Genomic DNA, 23,310 nt, shown 5'->3' on the forward strand with positions numbered 1-23,310 from the left:
AGCGACAGCACAACAATCCTGGAGGATCACACTGAGAGATTTAGCTCCTGCCTTCAGTACAGACTGCATTTCTTACCCAGGCGGGGTTTATAGAGCAGCACCATCCTGGAGAGCGTAATAAGATTCAGTATTTCAGCTGCAGTCGCTGACTTCCATGTGCAGCTAAATGCCTTCATGCAGACAGTCTGGAAGATTAAGGAGCTCAGCTACACCTTGATGAGTAGGCCCTTTGTTTTTTACAACACGCAGATAAAAATGCCTCCGACTGAGCTCTTATATTCCCATCAGACTCTGGAACAGTCCAAATCTGAAACTGTCTTTTATTCCTGCATCAATCGAGCGGCCTAAGCTTTTCCCAAACATATTCAAGGTCACGCTGAGACTGGGGGAATTCAGTTTGAAACATTAGTTTATCACTTTATTTGTCCTTCTGTGAACCTGCCCCGTCCTGATCTGAACCGAGGACGTGAACATCTGTTTATTCTATTAATAAAAAGTTCAAAACCATTTTCATAGCAACACCTTGATTGTTATAGCCTTTACGGAAAACCCTCTGAAACAGAGCCAGGTGAAAGTCACCTACTCAAGGTCTTGTTTCCCCCGGAAGAGGGCAAATGATGCTGACGTCATGAAGGCGAGCCAAAGAGCCATTAAATATCAGTTTGACAGGACTAACGTGCATCGGACTGGAGGACGTTCTCTAACCCTGTTTTCTGTTGATCATAAATGTAAATCTGTTTTTCTTGCCATTCTTGGTGAATCGTTCTACGAGAACCAACAATCCCGCCGTGCTGCTCCCTCTTCATTTCGTCTCATTTTGGCCACAACACGGTGTGCAACTCCATCACTAAATCCTGCACACTGGTCCTTTAAGTGTCATTATCTATCTCATGGTCAAAGATATGAAACTTCCAGCTTTGTGTTAGCAGATTCATTTAAATGTAGGAAATCACTGCCCAACATGAAAAATTCACTATTAAATATTTATTTCTATTTTCGTGAAGTGACTATGTGTAAGTGTGAGTACAAGGCAACAAAAACTAAAAAAAGATAGATAGATAGATAGATAGATAGATAGATAGATAGATAGATAGATAGATAGATAGATAGATAGATAGATAGATAGACTTTATTTATCCCAAGCTGGGAAATTACAGTGCAGCAGCAGCATTACACACAGTGACGATAGACAACATACGAATAAAAATATAATATAAAAAGCAAACTATACATAATAAAATATCAAAATAGCAATAGTAAATAAAATATATTGTACAGAGGTATATACAGCAAATTGGCAGTGTTGTGCAAAGTAAGGAGAAATGTGCAGTGACTGTAAAATGAAAATTGTAAATAATGGCCTAGCTGTTATTATACAGTGTGACTGCATGTGGCAGGAAATATTTCCTGTATCTGTCTCTAATTAATTTAAATATTCAAAAACAGAGGAAAAAAAATGAAAAGATACACATGAAAAGATGGAAAGAATGTGCAAAAAACAAATTTTAACTGACCCAGTAAGAAGAAGTAAGAAGAAAAGGTGAAGGACAAAAAAACAAATTAACAGGAGAGTTTAAAAACTCAGTTATACATACAGCATATCAATAAAACATCAGTTTCTCACAAAAGTGGGACATTGACCCAGATTAGGGTCAAGGCCTTTAAAGACTGAGCAGTCCAGTTTACATGCTGTGACACTGTGTTTGGCCACATACAGACTTTTCTTCTTCCTCACAGTCGAGCAGAAGGTGTGAGGAGGTTTCATGTGTGGACGTGGACCACTGGAGGAGCCATGTGGCTTTAAATGGAAGCTGTGGAAGTGTTTGCATCGAGCCTGAGCTATAAATACGCTTCAGTCCTCTACCTGCTGCAGGGCTGGCTGTAATTTGAATTCTCGGGAGATAAATAAGAATCAGAGACGCATGGATCCTTTGTGCAGGCTGGGCTCTCTCACAATGCAGGGTGACTCAAGTTAAAGACACACAGTGGATGTTCTCGTTAACAGGAGAGACTGACGCTCCTATTCCCGCGACATCATCATCCCACACTCCGTGGAGCTCCACGGTGCGCGGTGATGCTCAGTCCTGCACAGTAGCAGCTACAGGAGGCGTGCGTGTCCGTGCCACCGGAGCACCGGGAGGAGGACCGGGGAGGAGGACCGGAGCAGAGGCCAGCTTCTCTCTCTCTCTTTTTTATTTATTTTTTCCTCCTTTTTTCTACCGGACACTTGACACACACACACACACCGTGAAAGAGAGCGCTTTTCTGGGGGGTTGCTCTGCCCCCGCCTCCCACTCTCCCCGAGCGATGGCATCCACGGATCGATCCACGGGAGCGCGTGAGTTGTCCTCTTTATACAATCCGTGCAATGTCGTTCATGTGACGGACACAATGTGATGTGAGGAGCGGGCTGGATGTCTCACAGTGAAGCGCATCACAGCCGTGTTGTAGTCATCGCACCACCAGCCTCGTTTAAAATGGGCCAACAAAGAGATGTGTCAGATATGTGTATTTATCTATCTCTATATATAGAGATAGATATATGAAATATCAGCTGTGTTTATTTATTGTACGCGCAGTTTACTGATGCATACATCTCCTTAAAGGAGACGCGTGTGCGCGGCGTTTTGGCAGCATCAGCACCACACAGAGATGCTCCGGCCGCAGGCAGCTCCAACTTCAGCTCAGGGCTCACGCTGAGCGGTCTGCGAAAGTAGCCTACATCCGTGGGGTCGGTATTGTCTCTGGCCATCACTGCATGTTAATATCCAAGAAGCAGAGCAACCTTCAGGAATGTGTCATGTATGTAAAAATGTATCAGCCAGCCTGATGATGGAAATATACTTTCCAGTACAGCAACAACAACAATGAGCAGTTTTAGGATATACTTTCCAGTACAGCAACAACAACAATGAGCAGTTTTAGGTCAGTCATTGTTTTAAAATCACAAAATGTGTCAATATTTTGTGTGAAAAACTAAAAAATGGATTTGTCTGGATGACACTGTTTTAGATTACTGACGTGGAAATTCATCCATCCTGACTGTATACTATCATATTACCCCTTTTGAATGGCATCTGAATGTATATATGATAGAGTTATAATATTTCTACAAACCCAATTTTCAAATCAACTCATGTCCATCCAAGAGTTATGGAAGCCCTGAGCGGTCACATTTTATTTCATCTGTTTTCTTGTGATAATGGGAAAATCATTTGTTTCAGTTAACATGAGAACACAGGTGAAGTAAATATATTTAATAATATATATTTTTTAATTCTAAAGAATTGTCATTGTTTTGCACAGAGTCACAGACAGTTTAAAATATACTGTACTGTCGGCTAATCTAAATATCAGCAAAGACTCATTGGTGGACCTGAGGCGGACTGAATGACACCCGGGTGCTCTAATCTGTAACAGCACTCACCTGTCAATCAAACTGTTTTTTGTACCAGGCTGTAAACATGTTTATTTCTGCTGTGAAACATGGGGACTTATGGAGACTGACTCACTTCTGGAGCCAGCCTCAAGTGGACGTTAGAGGAATTATAGCTAATGCTGATGTTTAATGTGTCGTTCAGTATCAGTCTTTTAAAGTCAGAGGATCATTTGAGTCTGGAGATATTTGACTTCATACATGAAGACCTGCTGTTGGTGCTAAATCAAGCCTCAGGATCATGAAGTCATCAGGAGTCATCCTGTGGGATCACAGATATCTGCAGCGTTTCATGGCAACCCGGCCAATATTTGTCAAGTTATATTAGTCTGGAGCAAAGAGGGGGACCGACTGGCTGACACCGACGGCCCCCGGAGCCACAATGCCACCGCTAACATGGCTAAACACATAAACAGAGTGAGGGGCCGAGCTGAAAGGGCCGCTGGAACATTTGGAGTATTTCTGGCTGTGAAAATTCAAAACACCGACCTCCACACTAAAAGGACAGATAAATGCAAGACGAGCCCAAAATAGAAGACACTGTTGGCCTCTCTCCTTTTATTGTAAGAGCCTGCATGTGTTTCAAATATCATGATGTGTCAGATCATGTCGGAGTCCTGCCTCGATAACAAACACGCAGACGGGTTCTTGTTGTCCTCAAAGACGGCCTGCAGTGATTAAGTATAGACATCAACGTGGCACTCAAATGGAACCGGGTCCGGTCTGTCACAGCTACATAAGATGGTAACTTATAACGAGACTAGTCCTCACACTGTCGGCATTCAAGGCCTGATAATTAACTCCGTTAGCGCCAAAGTCTGTCAGTCAGTGTCTCTGCAGCGGCCTATAAGAAGAGTCGGTAGGTTCAATTAAGAACTCCTTATTTTCCGTTCCTCGTTCACCCGCAGAGTCTTCAGTTGATTACCACCACTTCATCTCAAGTGTTCAGCCCACCCTTCTTCTTGTCATTTCCCAAGGGGGGTCCCGTCCGAGGGAGGTAATTTAAGAAAGTGAATCATAGCTGAAGCCTACCTGCTAATCACCGATGGCATAGTCGGCATAGCCGCCGTGCTGCCGTACAGTATCTCATGGGTCCGGGCTTGTTTTTCTGTATTCCTGCCCTCGTTAATCATGCTTTTTTTTTTTTTCCTATTCCGCCACACTTTTAAATTGGATCTCAGCGAGCTCCTCCATGCTTGAAGCTGTTGTATAATGTACTTTGTTATGTGCTGATGAGTGCTGTTGATGCTGTTTTTTGGGAAACATGATGCGCTGTGAAGTGAGGTTAGAGTATGCCACTGATTTCATTCTCACGAGGAAATTGCCTCTCAGTCTGATTTGTTTTATTCGATTTCTACCAAGGACACTGCCCCAGTCCAACACAATGCACCTGATACCACTTTTTGTGGTTTGATAGTATCAAAACATTTCACAGCAGAGCATACAGACACAACGGGCTGCTCCAGGTTCAGCTCTGTCATCACGGATGATTCATAATCGGCGACACACCCATCGAGTGTTTGCTGCATTTGTGGAGTTAATTGGAGCGTTTTTTTAGACGCTGCATCGAGCCGGCTGACCTTGACGAGGGTTGTTCTGGAGTAACTCCTACGATGTGTGGAAAGAGGGTGTGTTTGTGTGTTTGTGTGTTTCCGGTGGGGGGTGGAGGGTTTACTGACGCAGTCAGCCTGAGAACATTGGCACCTTCAGTTGAACAGAAAGTGTTTTTCTCCGTTGAATGAATTAACCTGCAGAAACAAACGGGGAGTTACAGCTGAGACAGTTGCTGTTGGATGTTCTGGATGATGCTACCGGATGAAAAGTCATATTCTTACACGAGGCCGTGCAGAACAGTGAGCAAAAAAAAAAAAAATGCACAGTAGACACTCACACGGTAGAGTAACACATGATTCAAATCAAAACTATCTAAGTGAAATCTTTAAAAGTCTGCGTCTGCAAACTGTTGCCTCAGGATTGCAAACGTCGAGAGAAGCAGCAGCAAGCTATTAAGTCAGTTTCAGCTTTTTTTAGTGGCACATTTTGAACACTGCAGGTCTTCTTTTTGTTTTTTGCACATTAAATTTTGACAAGTAAGACAATATGAATCTGTTTTTTAGTTATAATTAGCTGTAGTCTTCTCCCGAACACGTTCATCATAAATAAATGAATGAAGTCAAATGTAGCATTTATTGGTCTTTGCTGACTTTCCTTTTTATGCATAAATGGACCTGTAGTGTAGAGCCTTTAAAGCTACACTTTATCATCTGTCAGGACAGACGCAGACAGACTCTGCAGCTGTCCAAACTAAAGTCTAAACTAAACCAAATGACAAATTACGTTGTCAGTCATCGTGTTCCAGGACCGTTACAAATGATTCATATTTCCATCTGAAAAGCTTTGGCAAAGGCAGAAAAAACGACTTAGCTTTGCACTCGCACAACACTGTCAGACTCACGATGGACAGGTAAAAAAAATTGATGCAGCAAAACGAGAAATGTCTTCGTCTTCCATGGAAACAACCAAGCTGCAACCTCCATGGCTGGGAAACCAACGTGGAAGTGACAGAATCTGTAATTCAAAATCTGTAATTCCTGCCTCCTGGAGAATCTAAAAATCAGGAAATTAGCTACAGAGACCAAAACTGTTTTTTGTACCAGGCTGTAAACATGTTTATTTCTGCTGTGAAGTTGGACATTTGAACATGGGGACTTACGGAGACTGACTCACTTCTGGAGCCAGCCTCAGGTGGACGTTTGAGGAACTGCAGTTTCTGGCACTCCCTCATTGGTTTCATATCACAGCCTTGTTGGTTGCCGCTTGGTTTGGACATGTATTCTATGATGTTTACTTCCCTGAACCCGACCGTCCTCTCTGACAGAATCTGAGCTGTCAACGTGTTGTGAGCAACACGATGTAACGTCGCTGAACACAACACACGCTTTATTGTCTTCATCTTCTTTAGTTATCGAGGTCTTTTTTAGAGGCAGCTCTGACATAATAATACACAGAAACACTGAAAAGAAAGTCAGTCAGCCAAACAAAGGATAGATCATAATACCAATCTATCAGATTTGTCATTTTCTTTCAAACGAGGTGAAAAGGATGGCGCTGTTTTTTTTTTCTTTAATGCTGTGAAACCTTGGCACATGCTTTCAGCTCTCCGCCTGAAGAGCTGCTTGTGTTCAGGGTACTGTTTTTCAGAGTGGCCTTCAAAGTGAGATTGGATTTGAGAAAAAAACACAAACACCGAGTGTGCTTTGAGTTCACCGTACGTCAGAGCGGCAGAAAGCCGCTTCCTTGATCAGGATGATGGTGCAGTCTGCATCAGATGTTCTGACAGCTTCATCCATGGTGTTAATGATCGCTCTCTGCGGGTTTAGCGTAAATGAATAAACCTCTGATAAATCACTTAAATTAAATCTGAAGGGATCATGTCAGGGCCCGGAGGTCTGCTGTGGAGAGAATAAAAATAGTGTCTGTCATGAAGGGCTTGTTCGTTCGTGTTTGGGGACAGGCATCAGCCAATCAGTGCCTCCGTTATTGGTTTGCATTAACACTTACACATCTGTCTATCTTATGTTTGTAAGTAGAAACTCTGCGCCTGGAGTTTATGATGCAGTCTGAACTATAACATATAGTTTCTGTTCTAAACGAAGCAATGGAATACAAGTCGTTATCATTAATTAAACTATGATAGATCATCTACAAAATAAATCTCATCTTACATTAGGATGTATAGTTATTACTCAAGTGCATTATAATAGTATTTGGTAGCACTAGCCCTGTATCAGTCCGAGCCATGATCCAATCAAACACTTATATAATACAGTATATATCTTTGAAACTTGACACAGACATTCAGTGGTGGATGGTAAACTATACTAACTAATGATATTTTACAGGATAACCTTTTCTAATATTTTGTTAAAAGGATAAGTTTGGTGTTTTAACGTAAAAATATAAGTTATTTTCATCCAGCAAACACTGTTTTGCCATATAACCGACATGAAAAACCGTATAGATGCTGTATGGTTTTGCCATGAAATATTACAGTGCTTTAAATAGCATATTTCACAGTATTTTACTGTCATGGTTCAGCAGTTTTTCCCTGTAAAATCTACAGACTTTCTTTTACAGTGCACATCCATGTCTCCAAGGTATCTGAGAATCCACTAACTGTTGATCGAGTGTCACCATCAGGTCAAACATTGAATTTGTCCAATACTTTCTTTCATTACTAAAAACCTACAAATTAAATGACCTGAGCTGTATTTTGTTTAGTGTTGATTAACAAATGTAACATGTTAAATTAAGATCAGTAATCACTGATTAACAAATGTAACATGTTAAATTAAGATCAGTAATCACAATGACACCAGCATTAACCTCACCGAGTTGCTCTTAGTCTTGTTAACACAGCGCCCCCAAAAATAATGAGATAATTAGATGGAATTGGATAATAGATGTATGGTACCTCCACTAGAATTTTAAATAGACTTCACGGTGTGTAATGACGAATCAGCCGGCAGGCGGCTTGTTAAAGGGCCAGTGTGTAGCTGCTGATTGCAGCCCACCTCACTCTTTGCTTTGTAGGGCGAAGAAGCAACAACCCAGAAAACACAACAGATATAAAAAGGATCATTCAGTAATAAAACAGAACACTCCTTATTTTCAGGTAGTTATACACCAATGAAAACAGACTTTTATTATATATATTATATTCCATTTCTGTCATATTCTGTGAATCTGACACACTGCACCTCTTCATTTGTTTTCTGGTTAATAGTGAATATATTTCCTCCTTTAAAGGTTTGACGACAGAGGCAGCACACTGTACAGTAAATATTGCAGGTTGAAGTTGTTCATAACTGGCTTTGTTCCCTCTACAGCTTGATGATGCTGTAGAGCACTGAGCCGGGCTCAGACATGAGGATATGAGGTCATTTATCTCACTCTGCAGTATCATCACCGGTGGGCAGCATACATTACACACACATGCACACACACACACACTCCTGAGGAAGTGTCCTGCCCGGAAACAGTGCTGACATAATTCACACAGCGAGTTAATTTATGCAAAACCTATTCCATTTTCCCCCCGATGTCTTTTTCAAACTCATTTTCAATGTTTCCTGCCCCTGGGTCTGCTCTGCTCCGTGAATCTACACACTTATGCTATGATTATGTTCATACACATAAATATGGAGGTTTATGTAAGCTACTTACAGACTGAATCACTAGATGAAGAGGGAGAGCAGAGGCCCTGCTGCCTGATGGAATATTCATAGAGGGTCACGAGGGGTAAAGGAAAGGGAGACGGAGAGAAAAAAGAAGGTAAACGATGCACCGGTGCGCTCATGACTGGATCCCATTTTTCCATTTAGGCACCGGCTCTCCAACAAGTCAAACTATTGCAACGCAAGATTGTAAATCAATGAAGCGGGTTTCTGCGTTTGACGTGTGCGAAATGAGATTTCTGCAAACAATCATCATTCTGGGCGAAGACACGAGATAATGACCACTTCCAAAAGATGCTAACCAGTCACGACTGGTGACTAAGTGTTAATAATTTTCAATACAGCGAGGAGCGAAATCCAATCAACCAAAAATATATCCTCGGGCTCAGCGGCTTGAAAACAGTGAGGAGAGGAGCTCTTTTTGAAGTGTGGTTGTTAAGTGTTTGGCTCCAGAGCGCAGAGAAGCGTCGCCCTCTTTTAGTTTTGAATCCATCCTTGCAAACAGCGTCCAGCGTCCAGCCAATGACAGACAGGCAGCTCCGCGTTGACCGGAGGTTATGTCCATCCAGCGTGAGCCACATTTCACTAATCAGGTTTATGGCGCAGTGAATAATGACACGTTACACTCTCCTCTGTGCCAAATCAAAGCTTTGATCATTTCAGGAAACAACGCCTCTGAGGGATCCTCCTCCATTTCCTTCAGGAGATAACAAGGACGAAAACCCCTGGAGGCGGGAGCTCATTCACAACTCACACACATACACAAACACCTCATATCCCCCGTCCTCTCCCGACGTTCCCTCGATTTTCTGTTTCGCTCACCGTGTCCTATAATCTTTGATGTTTGCCGCCATTAAGTGCGAGTCCTGTAGCTTGAATTCACACGTGAAGCAGAAAGGTGAGAGGTGTCTTATTTTGTAGTTTTGCAATCACAGCTCTCGTTCTAACGGCTGAGATCTGGGAACACGGCGACGTCGATAAAAGTAAATAAAAAAGAGGCTCTTTACCCCGTCGAGTGCAGTTTTCTGTGAGAGATTATTGATAATATTTCAGCATTCTCACACCTCCAAATAAAGCGTATAATCACACTGTCAGTTTTACAATATTATCCTGAATGATGACTAAAACTACAGAATGGCAATGACCCTTGGAAAGGAGCACTGTCTTAAAGGTCCAGTGTGACGTGGATTGTCGGCGTACCTGAGCACGCAGGTTGCTGCTTCGCTCGTTTGTTTTGGTCTGAGACGCTCCAGTGCGACCTCTAGTGGTTCTGAAAGTCCTGCAGTCAGTGCTGCTGGATAGGAGCTCGATAACCTGTGCAGAGGAGTCCATGTGGCCGAGCTGACATCAGAAATAGATTTGCTTCTTTGCCTCTGTTGACTTGCTCACCTCTGAATTCTCTTCATGTTCGGTCTGAGCACAGACTGAAAGAACATGTGCACAGCTGAGCTTCCTGGTTTCTACTTTCTTTTCACTCCATATTTACTTCCATTTTTTTACATAACTCTGGTGTATTATCTGTGGGCCAAGGCTGTGACTCTCTGAAAAAGCCATGAGCAGCCCACCTGCATCGTCTCTCCTTTCTATCAGAGTTTTGGCCTGAGATGAGTCACTTTTTTCCGGGGAAGAAAACCTCCCCTCTTTCCAAACTCTGCTATGCTGCTCTCAAAAACAACACACTCACACCTCCCACTGCCCTGTCCCGGCTGTTTCCATTGTTCAAGTGCAAACCCCACCGACTGCACCAAACACCAGCCGGTCTCTCACAGCAGTACTGCACGATCGGTGACGACGGGATGTGTGTTGTTCTGTTGTCGTCTTGTTTGATATGGAACTTTGAACATCGTGTGACAACAGGAGGCCGGCATAACGGCGCTGCAGTTGCGTTGCTTTTGTTGTTAGAGGACACCTGGTTGCTTAGGAGACAATGTGATGTAACCGCAGTGTAATTGGACCACTCACTCTCCCTGCCCACTCAAGGCACTGTGCTGACCGCGGAGGCATAATGTAGAGTAATATGCACAGTACGTCTACGTGAGATCAGAGCAGCTAAAAGCGTCTGTGTGGCAGAGGGGTACCGACAGAGTTATAGTAAAAAGAGAGCAGACAGGACCTCGCGTGTGTGACACTAGATTTATCCTGGTTCGAGAACGAGGTAGAGAGTCCGTATTGGGCCTGGAGTCTTGATATTCACTTGGGATTCACACGATTCTTTTTGTGTCTCAGAAAAACCAGGTTACCCACTTGCTTGTCACTCGTTACTGGACTGCCTAAACTCCCTGTGGTGCAGCTAAAAATACTCCCTCTGTGAGAATGCCCCATAAGTGTTTTTGCAAGAAAATGTATCCGGTGTTGACATTTCATAAAATGTTTGCTATTTTTAATCCTGCGACATTATGCATCTGCTTTTATTAAATGAAAAGAAACGGGCTGAGTCATGCGTAATGTCGACATTGTCATCTCTCTCTCTCCGAACAAAAGAAGTCAAACAGACTGCCATCAGATTGACTCAGAGGACACAGAGAATCATTTCATCCGCGAGATAATCTTTGTGTTTGCAGCAGCGCCTGGGCACAGCTCATAGATTTCCGATAAATATGGAGCTGAAATACAGCTTGCATCAGACAGAGTGACAAGTAGACGACAAGAGCAGGACTGTGTTCTGTGTGCTGCTGCTTCATGTCACTGTGCAGACGTGGACTCTTTACTTCAGCGGCTTCAGAAGAGGAGCAGCTGCTCGTGGTCTTTGTTGGTGTGAACCACAGAGGGCTCGTTGATAGCAGATGAGTAGCTGGTCCAGCTCAGGAGGACATGCGGTCTGTCGCAGGTTTATCATCAGCAGCAGGAGTGGTGACACTTTCCCCATTTAATTTGTATATCACGCTCTATTAGCTGTAATGCAAACATGCACTGTATGCTTTGTTTCCATGGAGATACATGGGTCTGATTAATACCTGGAAAACAATAACCAGCTAACTCAGTTTACAACTCTCTCTATATGTTACGGACCTCAAGGGCTCGCAAGGCCTGAAACATATTGAAAGGAAACATGAAGACAAAAGTTGCCACTAAAACAATTTTTTAAAATTCAAAACAAACGAAATAATTCCCCAAGAAAACAACAAAACAAAAAGGGCCAAAACAAACGAGAGAGAGAGAGAGAACAGCACCCAGCACCCACCCCAAACTAAACCTGCCTACAACCCACAACAGAAATGAAAAGACCGAAAACAGGACGACCAGAGAACCTCAGAACCAAAACTAAAATAACAAAACCCAAACGGCTAAACGGACTCCTGGCATGAGGAAACCAGAGCCTCAACCTCCTCACCGGGTCACCTGCAGGGAAAAAGTCGAGAGAGAGACAAAAGAGAGAGAGAGACAAAGAGACACCTCCTTAAGTCAGCTCAAGCTGACGAGACAATAAGTCTCACCTGAGAGAGAGAGAGAGAGAGAGAGAGAGAGAGAGAGAGAGAGAGAGAGAGAGAGAGAGGTGGGGAGAAACCTCCTGGCAACACGTAACTCTATAAAATACAGAATATTAATTAAAGAAAGATGAAATTCAGACGTGTTACTTTATTAGAAGTTCACTTCCAGTGATATATTATATTATGTATATTGCAGAGCAATTTTCAATGATTTTCTTTTATGAGGGTGGAAATATGTTTGTTAGGCCTCAACAATCCCCACAATGTTTTGTTGAGAAGGTCTGAATATAAGCAGAACTCCACTGGGTGTCTTTAATGTCAGCAGCAGTAAAAGCTGATCTGACTTACAGGAAAAGCCCCTAAAGGTTTGTTCAGACACAATGTGAGGGGATCCTTAGACAGGCCACACGGAGCCAAAAGGAAAGGACTCGAGTGGGCACGGATACAAGTTGAATTTGCCCGAGGTGGTGAAGGAACATCCACACGAGCTGAAAAAGTCTTCTGCTTTTCCTGGAGCTTTATGAATCTGCGTCATAAATGTAGAGATGAGGAAAAAGAAGTGATGCTGGAGGAAAATAACAGGTAGAAGTGGAGGAGAGGACTGCTGCTGAGGAAATACTTACATAACCCGGCTGTATTTACTGTGGCCAACAATATAATATTGATATTTTCTGTCTTGCACCGGCCTTTAATGTTAGCCAGTCAGGTTCATACTATTCATTTTTCAAACCTTAACACGCTGATGGATGAAGCACGGCTGAAGATAAATACTGTCAGAAACTTGACACACAAATGGTTATTTTCACGTTATCTTACTCATTATTACTTTAATTAATATTTTCTCACCAATTATCCACTGAGCTGCTATAAAGAATAAATAAAATCAGCTAACTTCGAGGGTCTAAAAGTCCAGGTATCCTCCACCAGGTAAGCTTGACCACACATCAGCAATGATGTCGTGAAAACGTCCCTCCGATCATCCCAAAGCTGAGGCCGGAAAGCCTCGGTGAACAGCTCAGTCCATGTGTCCAGACTAATAGACTTTTTTTTTGTCTCACTCAAACAGTATCACATCTATTCAGGGTCCAAGAATGTGTACGAGCACATTGTGTTTCCTGCAGGAAAGCCTCGGTGGTGCTGGTGGTGGTGCTGGTGGTGTTGTTGCTTGCGTGGGCTTCTGTCCATGCTGCTGAAAGCCAATAACCAGATGAACCGTGCACAAAGGACGGAGACAATTAATTCACGGTTCCTAGTGGAAATCAATACCACGATATTGATGATTCAGGATCCATGTTCTCCTCGTCTTTTTCCCACACTGGGACACACGCCGAGACGAAATGTCTTATGTAACACTCCTCAGAAACAACGTTTTCTCTCATCAGAGAGATACTATAAGATACTGGAGGTTTGAAATGAAGCTGCACACACACACACACACACACACAGCATGTTAAAAACTAATATCACCTTTTTTTATGGTGTGATTGATGTTGCAGTTCCAACACCTCCCCGTGCTTCTTTCATTTCATGCCAGACAATAAAAGACAGAGAGCGGTGTTACATGTGTGCAGAGAGAGAACATGCTGGCTTCTCCTCTGTGTGGTTAACGGTGGACATGTCTGTATGTACGAGGCGTGCAGGGACACATGAAGTTCAACATATGGGTTCAGTGCCCTAACGAGTCTGCTGTTGTGGCTGTGTCCTGTGTGTAGTAATTGGCTGGTGAACACAGGCAGTCTACCTGTTCCTGTAAACAGAAAGCAGAGCCCGGGCTGCTGCTGGGCTGCTAATGGTCGCTGGCTTCATCCTCCACATGTGTTGCAGGTCTCTAACCCCCAAAGGTCACTCGGTTGCAGTCACATTTCTCTGTGCTGGTGCACACACACCTCCTTTATTATCTACGAGTACGAGAGACTTTACAGTTTCATTCATGTGTTGATTTATGCAGGAACAGACACTCCAGTTCATTTCTTATCAACATGCTCTGAGTTCATTGCTCATGAAGACAGTGGTTTGTTTGAAACACAAACACATGGACGTGAAATCAAAGTTTTCAAGTCAGATTTTATTTATAAAGCCAGAAATTTACCATTTTTAATAGCGTCCCACTCCCTCTGTACTCCGACCCTCAAACCAAATGTTTCTGTTTTTATATTTTTCATTTCTTTGTTGATGTTGTTTTATTGTCGTCATCTGTCTGTTGGCCCACGCTGCCGAACTCACCTCACGTGCTCGCGGCTCCTGATTCGAAGCCCATCTGTCGTCAGGAAAGTCGATGTTTTTTTTATTACATAACTCTTTGAGCTTATGGATGAAATCATTCCAGGCCTAACGTCCAGATGAAGTCCGACACGCTGGCGTTAAAAGTCAAAGCTGTGTTTCATTTTTCAGGATTTGTGAAGTGAAGTGAAGTTATCGGATTCGTATCACGTTTACGTCTTTGATCAAAAATGAGCCAGCTAGATTTTTCTTCTTCATCTTTTGATGTTTATTCTTGTGAACATTTTACCTCAGAGAGCTTCTTTTGTTCGATGAAAAAAAAAGGAGGGGGTTTGTAGAAAAACATCTTTGTTTGTGCTGAACGTGTCTATAAGTAAAAGTACAACACTGAAAATACTCCACTACAGGCAAAAGTCCTGCATTCAAAACTTTATTCAACACAAAGTCAAATACGTTCTCAGTGGGTCTTGGACTTTCTGTTCTGTTCGTGATATTCATGGACGGGATCTTAAGGCGCAGTCAGGGTGAAGAGGGTGTCCGGTTTGGAGAACCTCAGGATTCCATCTCTGCTTTTTGCGGATGATGTGCTTCTGCTGGCTTCATCAGATCAGAACCTTCAGCACGCCCTGGGGCGATTTGCAGCCCAGAGTGAAGCAGCCAGGATGAGAGTCAGCACCTCCAAGTCTGAGGTCATGGCTCTCTGCCAGGAAACAGTGTAATTCTCCCTCCGGGTTGGGAGAGATTTACTGCCCCAAGTGAAGGAGTTCAGGTATCTCTGGGTCTTGTTCATGAACCTGTTCATCAAGCGGCTGAAATGAGCTTCCTCCAATGGTTGGTCCGGTCCAGCCTTCGAGATAGGGTGAGGAGCTTGGACATCTGGAGAGAGCTTGGAGTAGAGCCAGCTGAGGTGGTTCGGTCATCTGATTGGGATCCTCCTGGGTGCCTTCGTTTCGGGCAACTGGGAGGTGACCCCGGGGCAGACCTAGAACCTGCTGGAGGGACTAAACAGCCCATCTAGCCTAGGGACGCCTTGAGATCCCCTAAGGGGAGCTGGAATAAGTTCTGGAGGATGGATCGTTTATATAAGAGCGTATATTCAGAGCGTTGCTGTCGACTTCATTTTCCAGCTAATCCAAGAGGCTTTATAAACACTTAATCCACAAAGGAGCACTTATTTCACAATGCATGGACAGATACACGTAACTAAAGCTGTCAGACAAATGTATAAACCAATATTTGGCTCTGAGATGGAGTAGAAGTTTAAAGCTGCATAAAATCTAGTTAGATTCCAGCTCTGCTGTTCTCTGTCATCACGTCTCATCGCTGTGACATTCAGATTTACTCCCAGCATCCAACTCATCCTCCCCTCAGACTTTAGTGGACTTTCTGCTTCCTCCCTCCATCTCCCCCCTACGCCGTCTTTTGATTGGCCCAGCACACACACACACACACACACACACACACACACACACACACTCTTCCCTTTCTTAACACTCAATCTCTGTGAGAAGATGAGCATCACAGGGCAGCAGACGGGGGAGGGCTGGAGCGTTTAATGTGCACGTGTGTGTGTGTGTGTGTGTGTGTGCGCGTGTGTGTGTGTGTGTGTGTGTGTGTGTGTGTGAGGGAAAAGGAGAGCAGCCTACAGTGGCTAAGCGGTTCTGTCCTTTGCCAAGGACAGCAACTTTCATTAAAGTAATGCACTAACGACTCGACAAAGAGACACGTGCACAACTGGAGCACACACACACACACACACACACTCTGTGTGTTGTTTTGTGTATACATGATGTCACACGTGTGCACATATCATGAGTGCACACACTATGCTCCCATAATGCACTGCACATGTTTATCATATATTCTTTCTGATCCAAGCCGCCGCTCTCTTTCCCGCCCTCGCACATCGTCTTGTCTCTGGATTCGTCAGCAGCATGCACTATTAATTAATCAGCAATTAAACACTTGGTTATATTCTCTCTCTTAAGGCGGTTCTCATAGATCTTTATTTCTTAAAATAACAGACGCTGGAGTTCTCCTGGGTTTACTGCAGCTAGTTTGGGGTATTTTTTGATTGGATTTGAATTCTTAACGCTGTTTTAATTCATAAATATTAATACAATAATAATAAGCTCTCTTTGCGTAAGCCCTTGTCTGCATAAAAGCATGTCAGGCTTGCGTTTTATGACGCGCGTGTGTGGGTACGTCTGTTACATATGCTTCCATGCATAAAAAAAAAAAATCCACTTGAGAGCAATTAGATTGATTTGAATGGGATGAAATTGAAATCTAGAACTAAATAAATACACGATTAATGTGTTTGGTGGTGTAACAGCTGTGTTTGTACATCCCCTACACACATAATTTTTCATTTCATGCATCTTTGGTGTGCTGTTTTTAACTGTTCGTGTGTGTGTGTTTGTGTGTGTGTGTGTGTGTGTGCGCGCGTGACTATCAGTCTGTCTTTTAGTCAGTGCATGACAGCAGAACAGACACATCGGAGGAGGATGTGATGTTCTGTGAAGCACACAAGCCTTGTAGATGCACGGGGAACAAGACAAGAGTGAGAGCCAAGTACGAGTCAGGGCCACGGGCGCTGGGATGATTTGAGCTGCTCCTGCTGTCAAGGTCTCTGGCTGTCATTAATGTATGAATTCACCGTGAGGTGGAAGCTCGCAGAGGTGTGTGTGTGTGTGTGTGTGTGCACAATCATAGCACGCTGGAACGTTTTGCATTACACCACCTGATCCTCCCTCGCAGCAGGTTATGAAAATTCAGTCGCCGGCTGCAGCATCACTCGACGAAACCACGAGACCAGAATCAAGCTGAGCTGTGTGTAATCGTGACAAGTCATTAATAAATAAAGACTCATCACATTCCATCGAGGATTGGACTCTCTCTTTGTACTCTTCAGTGAAGCTCCACGGCGCAGCAGGCTGCTTGGATATCACTAAGCTTCAGCTCTAAATTGGGGCAGCGAGATTTTCGATATCAGCGTCTTGATTATTTTTCATTATGAAATGTCAAAAAAAAAACATGAACAATTACAATGTTAGGTTCCCAGATCCCGAGGGGGCGTCTTCAAATTCCTTGTTTTATTGGACCATTAATCTAAAATACAACATTATTCAGTGTTCAGTGATATGAAACCAAAGCAAGAAAATCTTCAGATTTAAGAAGCTGGAATCAGTCAGTGTTTGACACATTTGTTTGATAAGTGAAGAAAAAAAAGATTCATCATCTTACAGATATAAGCTGAATTTTTAAGGAATAAAAATACGCACCGTCTCCAATCGGGACTTGTTGCTACAACCTCTTTCACCAAGCTCTCACCAACCACTCAAAGTCAGTCCCACATTTGTTCTTGTTACATTTCCCACTCGCCCAGCTCCGGTTCTGGCATAACATTGGCTTCACTAACACTCCTCTGGTGCTCGGAGATCACAGTCCAGGTAGCCCGGCTAACAAACTGAGCATTTGTTTGGTGTTAGACAGGTAGTGTACAGTGTGTCACAGCCAGTCCACGCTCCGCCTAATCCAGTCTCCCAGTTTGTCACGCCCCTCATCACCTGTGTATTTAAACCCATTGTTTCTCCTTCACCAGTGCCAGATTATTAGTGTAGCATGTGTCCTACTTTCCAGTGTTTCTCCAGTGTGTTCGACCCTTGCCTGTTTTTGGACCCTGCTTCTGCCTTACCTCTTTGGATTGTTTGCCTGACCGTGTACCGAACCTTTGCCTGTGATTAAAAACTGGTCACCTCCTGTATCTGCCTGCATAGTCCTGTGTCCGTGCCTTGTTATACAGTGGGTTCATCAGGGTTTTTCTTTCTCCTGAAAACAGCTGGAAATGAGAGCCGGGTCAGAGAACCCAAACAATGAGCTGAAAGACACTAAAAAGTGTCAGACGATAACTCTCCGTGGGTTTGTCCTTCATCTTGATCCATTGTTATTGTACCAGTATGGATTAGTTCAGCTTCAGATTTTTCCATCTGCTCTCTCGCAATGCATCCGCCGCTCTCACCACATCGTGCGCCTCATCTGTCCAAAGCAGCCATCTTTCACTCCGTCCTGCTGGCGTGGCACCTGTGCATTGAGAGAAAGCACCACGCTCTCTTTGACAGCTGAGACCAAATTACAGGCTTTGTATCACTGGGAAGCACACTAGTGCTCGTGAGTCATCCGACTAACTCACCCTGTGTCTGTGTGTGTGTGTGTGTGTGTGTGTGTTGCGCTCAGGACTGCATGTGGCCTTGGTTAATTAAGGAGGCTAAGTGAAGTTGGTAAAAGCAGGGTGGGCTTTAAAAGCAAGCAGCAGAGAAAAAAACATTCTTATCCTCTGCATCTCTTTCCTTTCTGCTCTCTGCTTCTTGGCTGCAGCTTAACTCAACTCTGAGTCAAGATTTCAAGAGCGAGGGAATCCAAATATCGGACTGGCTGTAGTATTAATGAGGAGATTAATGTCCTTTCTCGGGTAAAGTTCTCATTCAAAGTCCAGATAGAGTTTTTCCTCCGCTCAGGGGGGCTGTGATGAACTTTACCGCTGAATACCAAGATGGATGAATGGCAGAGGAAAAGAGCAATAGAGGAAAAGGGGAAGAGGGGGTGGGAAGGAAAGGAATTGACGTTTCACTGCAGCTCTGCTGGAAAGAAAGATGAGGGGTGCTACGGAGAAAGAGAGAAAAGAGCGATGGAGCAGACAGAAAACAGAGAGGGGAGGAAGAAAAAAATACAGCAACACAGCTCATTGTCTCCATCCTGCCCCTGCTATCAATCTCCCGAATGGCAGCTGCCTTACTCACACACACACACACACACACACACATATATACACAGCACTATGCCCGCCTGCCTACGCCGATTCCCAGAGTGATGAATCATGGCGCGGTATGGCATGGCACAGCACGGCATTTGTTAGAGGTGGTGTTTTTCTCCTGTACTGACAGGCTGTATAAGTGCTTTGTATTGTGTGTGTGTGTGTACACATAGGTGTTTGTGTGGGTGTGTGTGTGTTGTGGGTATGGACAGTAGTGGCACGTGGTGTGGAGCTGATGCTGAGCTATGTGTGTGTGTGTGTACAGTATACATGTGTTGTAAGAGTACATAGTGTCTTCTCGGTAACCTGAACGCCTCACAGCAACCACAGCTTTATTAAACAGAGCAGAACACACACACACACACACACACTGACGTTTATTCAGCCTTCAAACACTCAAAGAAAAACAAGTTGGATTGTTGTGTATTGATTAGATTTTATTATTTCACTCTCTGTAATTCAACATGACTTCGTGTCATTTCAGGTGATATGATTGAATTCATTCTTTAGTTTATTTTGCCAGAGCCCCAATCAGCTGCCAAAGGTGCCATGAACAAGTACACAAGATATGCATGACGCACATGTGCAGGAGTCACGTGTGTTCATACTTTAACCAGTTGTAGGGCTGTTATGCACATGCAAGAGACAAACCCCTCAAAGTTTGACAGAGTTTGACAGAAAAGTCAGGGAAGAAGAAGACTCATGCTCACTTCACACACACATGCATACTATAAAGAAGTGACAGATGTCATGTAGTGAATTTCCTAGAGTTAAATTTGATGCTTTTGTGGAAACAACAGTGGCACCATTGCAGCAACCGACCATGCCGGCCGCCACGAGCCTGCATGAAGCATTTCACCATGAGTTAAACAAACTATACTCATGTCATGGTGAGATATCTCAGTTGTCAGCGTACATCTGAAGCCCGCGTGACAGTAAAAACTCCTTTGGTGCTGAAGACGTCCTCACAAAACATCTCGTGCAAACGTGCAAAGAAAAATCAGCTTTTCAAATGATTATGATGAAGGAAATGCATTCAAGACAACCGTTAGACCTACTAACGATACTAACTTTCAATACTGGATATTCACTCGTCAACGGATCCTCAAGAAATGTTCAGAACAAACCGACTGCAGACTCAGCGTCCCTCACACAGCTGCACCTCTTTGCCTCCTCTCGCTGCTTCTCCGAGAAGGAAATTGTCCTATTTTTTATTCAACACATGAAATAGTTTCCGTACCTTCATTCATCAAAAATTGGCAGCATTCAATCATTTTAAAAAAAGGCAGTTCCACGAATCAAATCTGCCGGTTCTCTACACTAATTCAGGCTCTGGAGGTGGTTACTCTTTATAGTTGACACATGCAGGCAGGTGAGAATTTCTCAGGGTACCCGACTCAAACCGTATTTGCTAGTATCTCCTGGCGTTTGTCTAAACCAGTCTGGAGGACCAGATGGTCGGGTTTTATCGCATTAGGTTGGAGTTAAAGTTATTAGGCTGGTTACCAAAAAGGTTGTGGCTCCATGGGCGTGCTCACAAATATATATATTTTTTGTCTGAAGTTTGACTCTGTTGAATGTTTGTTTTATTTTAACTTCACACCATCCTGTTTCAACAAAAACTCAGATTTGGCAAAGACAAAACGCTGTAACATCAAAAAATAGCAAAGTTTTCCTTCTGTGGCTCTGAACACTTCATACTTCCTCTGGCACCTGCCTCACTTCTGATACTGGAAAGTGGGTTGAAACTAATACTGTTATTACGGCTTGACCCGGGTCTGACAGCTATCAGAGGTGTTTACCCACTACGCTGTCCCGAGGAGACTGGACTGTCCATCATCACCAATGATGGACAGTCAGGTCCAGCTGGTTGTACTGCCACGTACTGTATAGGAATAAAATGATTTAGCTGATCCACACTGATCCTGATGAATCTCATCAATCATGCTAAACATAACGACTTCTGTGTGTAAGTTTCCTCGTATGTTTAATGAACGTGAGGCCCACCTCGGCTATAAATCACTGCAGAAGCTCGGATACTTCCCGTACATATGTACTGTATGTATGTAAGTATATCTGTGTATATCATGCATAAGTGAAGGGCAGGTTAAGAGTGGGAAGCTGTGTGGAACTGATGATGCTTCTTCTATAAGACGAGGCTGTAAACAGACATAACTTCATAACTGTAGCTGGTAAAATTGAATAATATTCGTCAAGAAGTTTATGATGTTCAGTTGCCATGGTAAAGCTAAGTACATTTACTGAAGTCCTGCTTTATACTTCTACATCTCAGAGGCTTCTTACTCCACTCTCACTATTTGACCGATAACTTTTCATACCTAACAGCGTATGTCCATCACTCTGATTATGAATGTGAACTGAAGGATTACGTGTTCCATTATGGATTGAGAAAACTCTCGTACTTTGGAAGATAAAAAAAAAAAACAGATTTATTTCCCCTGGGCTGAAAACAGGACGTCTTGTGAGTGATGAAATTACAAATACGTGATGATCTTATAGCCCGCGTTGCATTAAACCAGCCAACAGTATATAGAGCAGCAACATACATATTAATGCAGCAGGAATATGAATCCAAAAACATCAGATAGAATAGGAAAACACTGACACCGGAACATTTCACTGCACTATGAGTACTTTTACATTACAGTAACTGATCTAAATACTTCTGATTGTTTCTGACAGCTGATCGGGTCAGTATGGATCCAGCACATTTGATCAGTGCATCAATAACTACCACACACACACACACACACACACACACACAGCACCTTTCCTGTTTGCTCTGCTGCCACTATGTCCTTGTACTGACACACATGTCACACACAAAGACACACATTCAGACCACCTGGCAGCATGTTAATTGGTTCGCAGTGTGTGTGTGTGTGTGTGTGTGTCCAGATTTGGCCTCATTCAATGTGAAAGGAGACTTTATTAAAAGGCAGAACAGGTGCAGCCACGCAAAGCTAGGCATTATGGGAGCGTTTGGCAGATGAGTGTGGGTTAGAAAGGCACACCACCTCTCCGCCCTGCACTCTCCATTCACAGACATACTGTCTGAGTCAGAGGTGCCAAACGTCCAGCCTGCGGGGATCACAAAGGAGCCGGACGGTTTAAACGCCGCCAGACAGAGAGAGAGAGGAGAGAGGGAGGAGAGGAGAGGAGAGGAGAGGAGAGGAGAGGAGAGGAGTGGGGGAGGATGAGACAGAAAAGGTGTGACTGAGGTAGAGGAGAGGAGGCGACGCTATGAAACACATTAACTGAGGGGCAGATACAAAGGAAAGTGGTTGCATCTCCCTCGTACAAGATCCAACATTAACATCACACACTGCAGGGACTCTCTCCCCCAGCCTCCTCTTTGATCCTGGTTCTGTTATCACTGGAAAAACTGAGCCTTGACCCAGCTGGCATGATTTCTACTGCTATATTTATGCCCTGGGATACAAAGGAGACACAGAAAGACACAGACGGAAACTTATGCAGAAGAAAGAAAGAAAGAAAGAACAGCTGATAATTAGATTTTCTTTAGCGTTACCAAAGACGGGGTCATGCCACAGAGCGAGAACCAGAACCGAATGTATTCACATCTGCACCGTCGCCGTCTGCTGCGATCCACGATTATCTATCTGCCTGACACAAACAGATCTTCCACTGAGAGAATTATCTGTTGCTTCAATCCTCAAAAGGATCCCAGAAATATAATTTGCAGTGTTACCAGCTCTGGGATATGAATGTTTGTAAATGGATGAGGCTTGTTCTTTTTAACTCATGGATAACTCCAGCTGCCTGCACGTCACGTTCAACAATGCAATGTTGTAATTTCTCTTGTGAAGTTAAATATAATAATATTCACAGCCTGACGGCTCTGTCATGGTGCTAAATGCCTGAAGAAAGAAGGCTGAAAGGAAAAAATAGTTTTTCAGATTTCTAATAATTAATATTTTGCAGTCAAGTTTGGTGAAAGATTTCTCATCGTGGGTGTTAGAGCCATTTATACAACAGAGAGATTTGGTGTTGTTTCACTTGTTAAAAGGTCCAGTGTGTCAGAGTAAGGCTCTCTGTTTGCAGAGCATTGCAGAAATTGAATGTAATATTAATAACCATGTTTTAATTAGTGTAAAATCACCTTAAAATAATTTGGTTATCTTAGAACGAGCC

The 23,310-nt window shown here is 43.4% G+C and overlaps 1 protein-coding gene across 1 annotated transcript in view; it reads left to right on the top strand.

Moving 5' to 3' along the window:
- Positions 1 to 1,798: 1,798 nt before the first annotated feature.
- Positions 1,799 to 23,310, top strand: part of tbkbp1 (TBK1 binding protein 1) — a 52,217-nt gene continuing 30,705 nt past the window's right edge. The window contains exon 1 of the mRNA XM_019254204.2: positions 1,799 to 2,338. The gene's annotated coding sequence lies outside the window, so the exon portion shown is untranslated. The remainder of the gene's footprint in view (positions 2,339 to 23,310) is intronic.

This window comes from Larimichthys crocea, chromosome XVI (genome assembly GCF_000972845.2).
Source record: "Larimichthys crocea isolate SSNF chromosome XVI, L_crocea_2.0, whole genome shotgun sequence".
Lineage (NCBI taxonomy): Eukaryota > Metazoa > Chordata > Actinopteri > Sciaenidae > Larimichthys > Larimichthys crocea.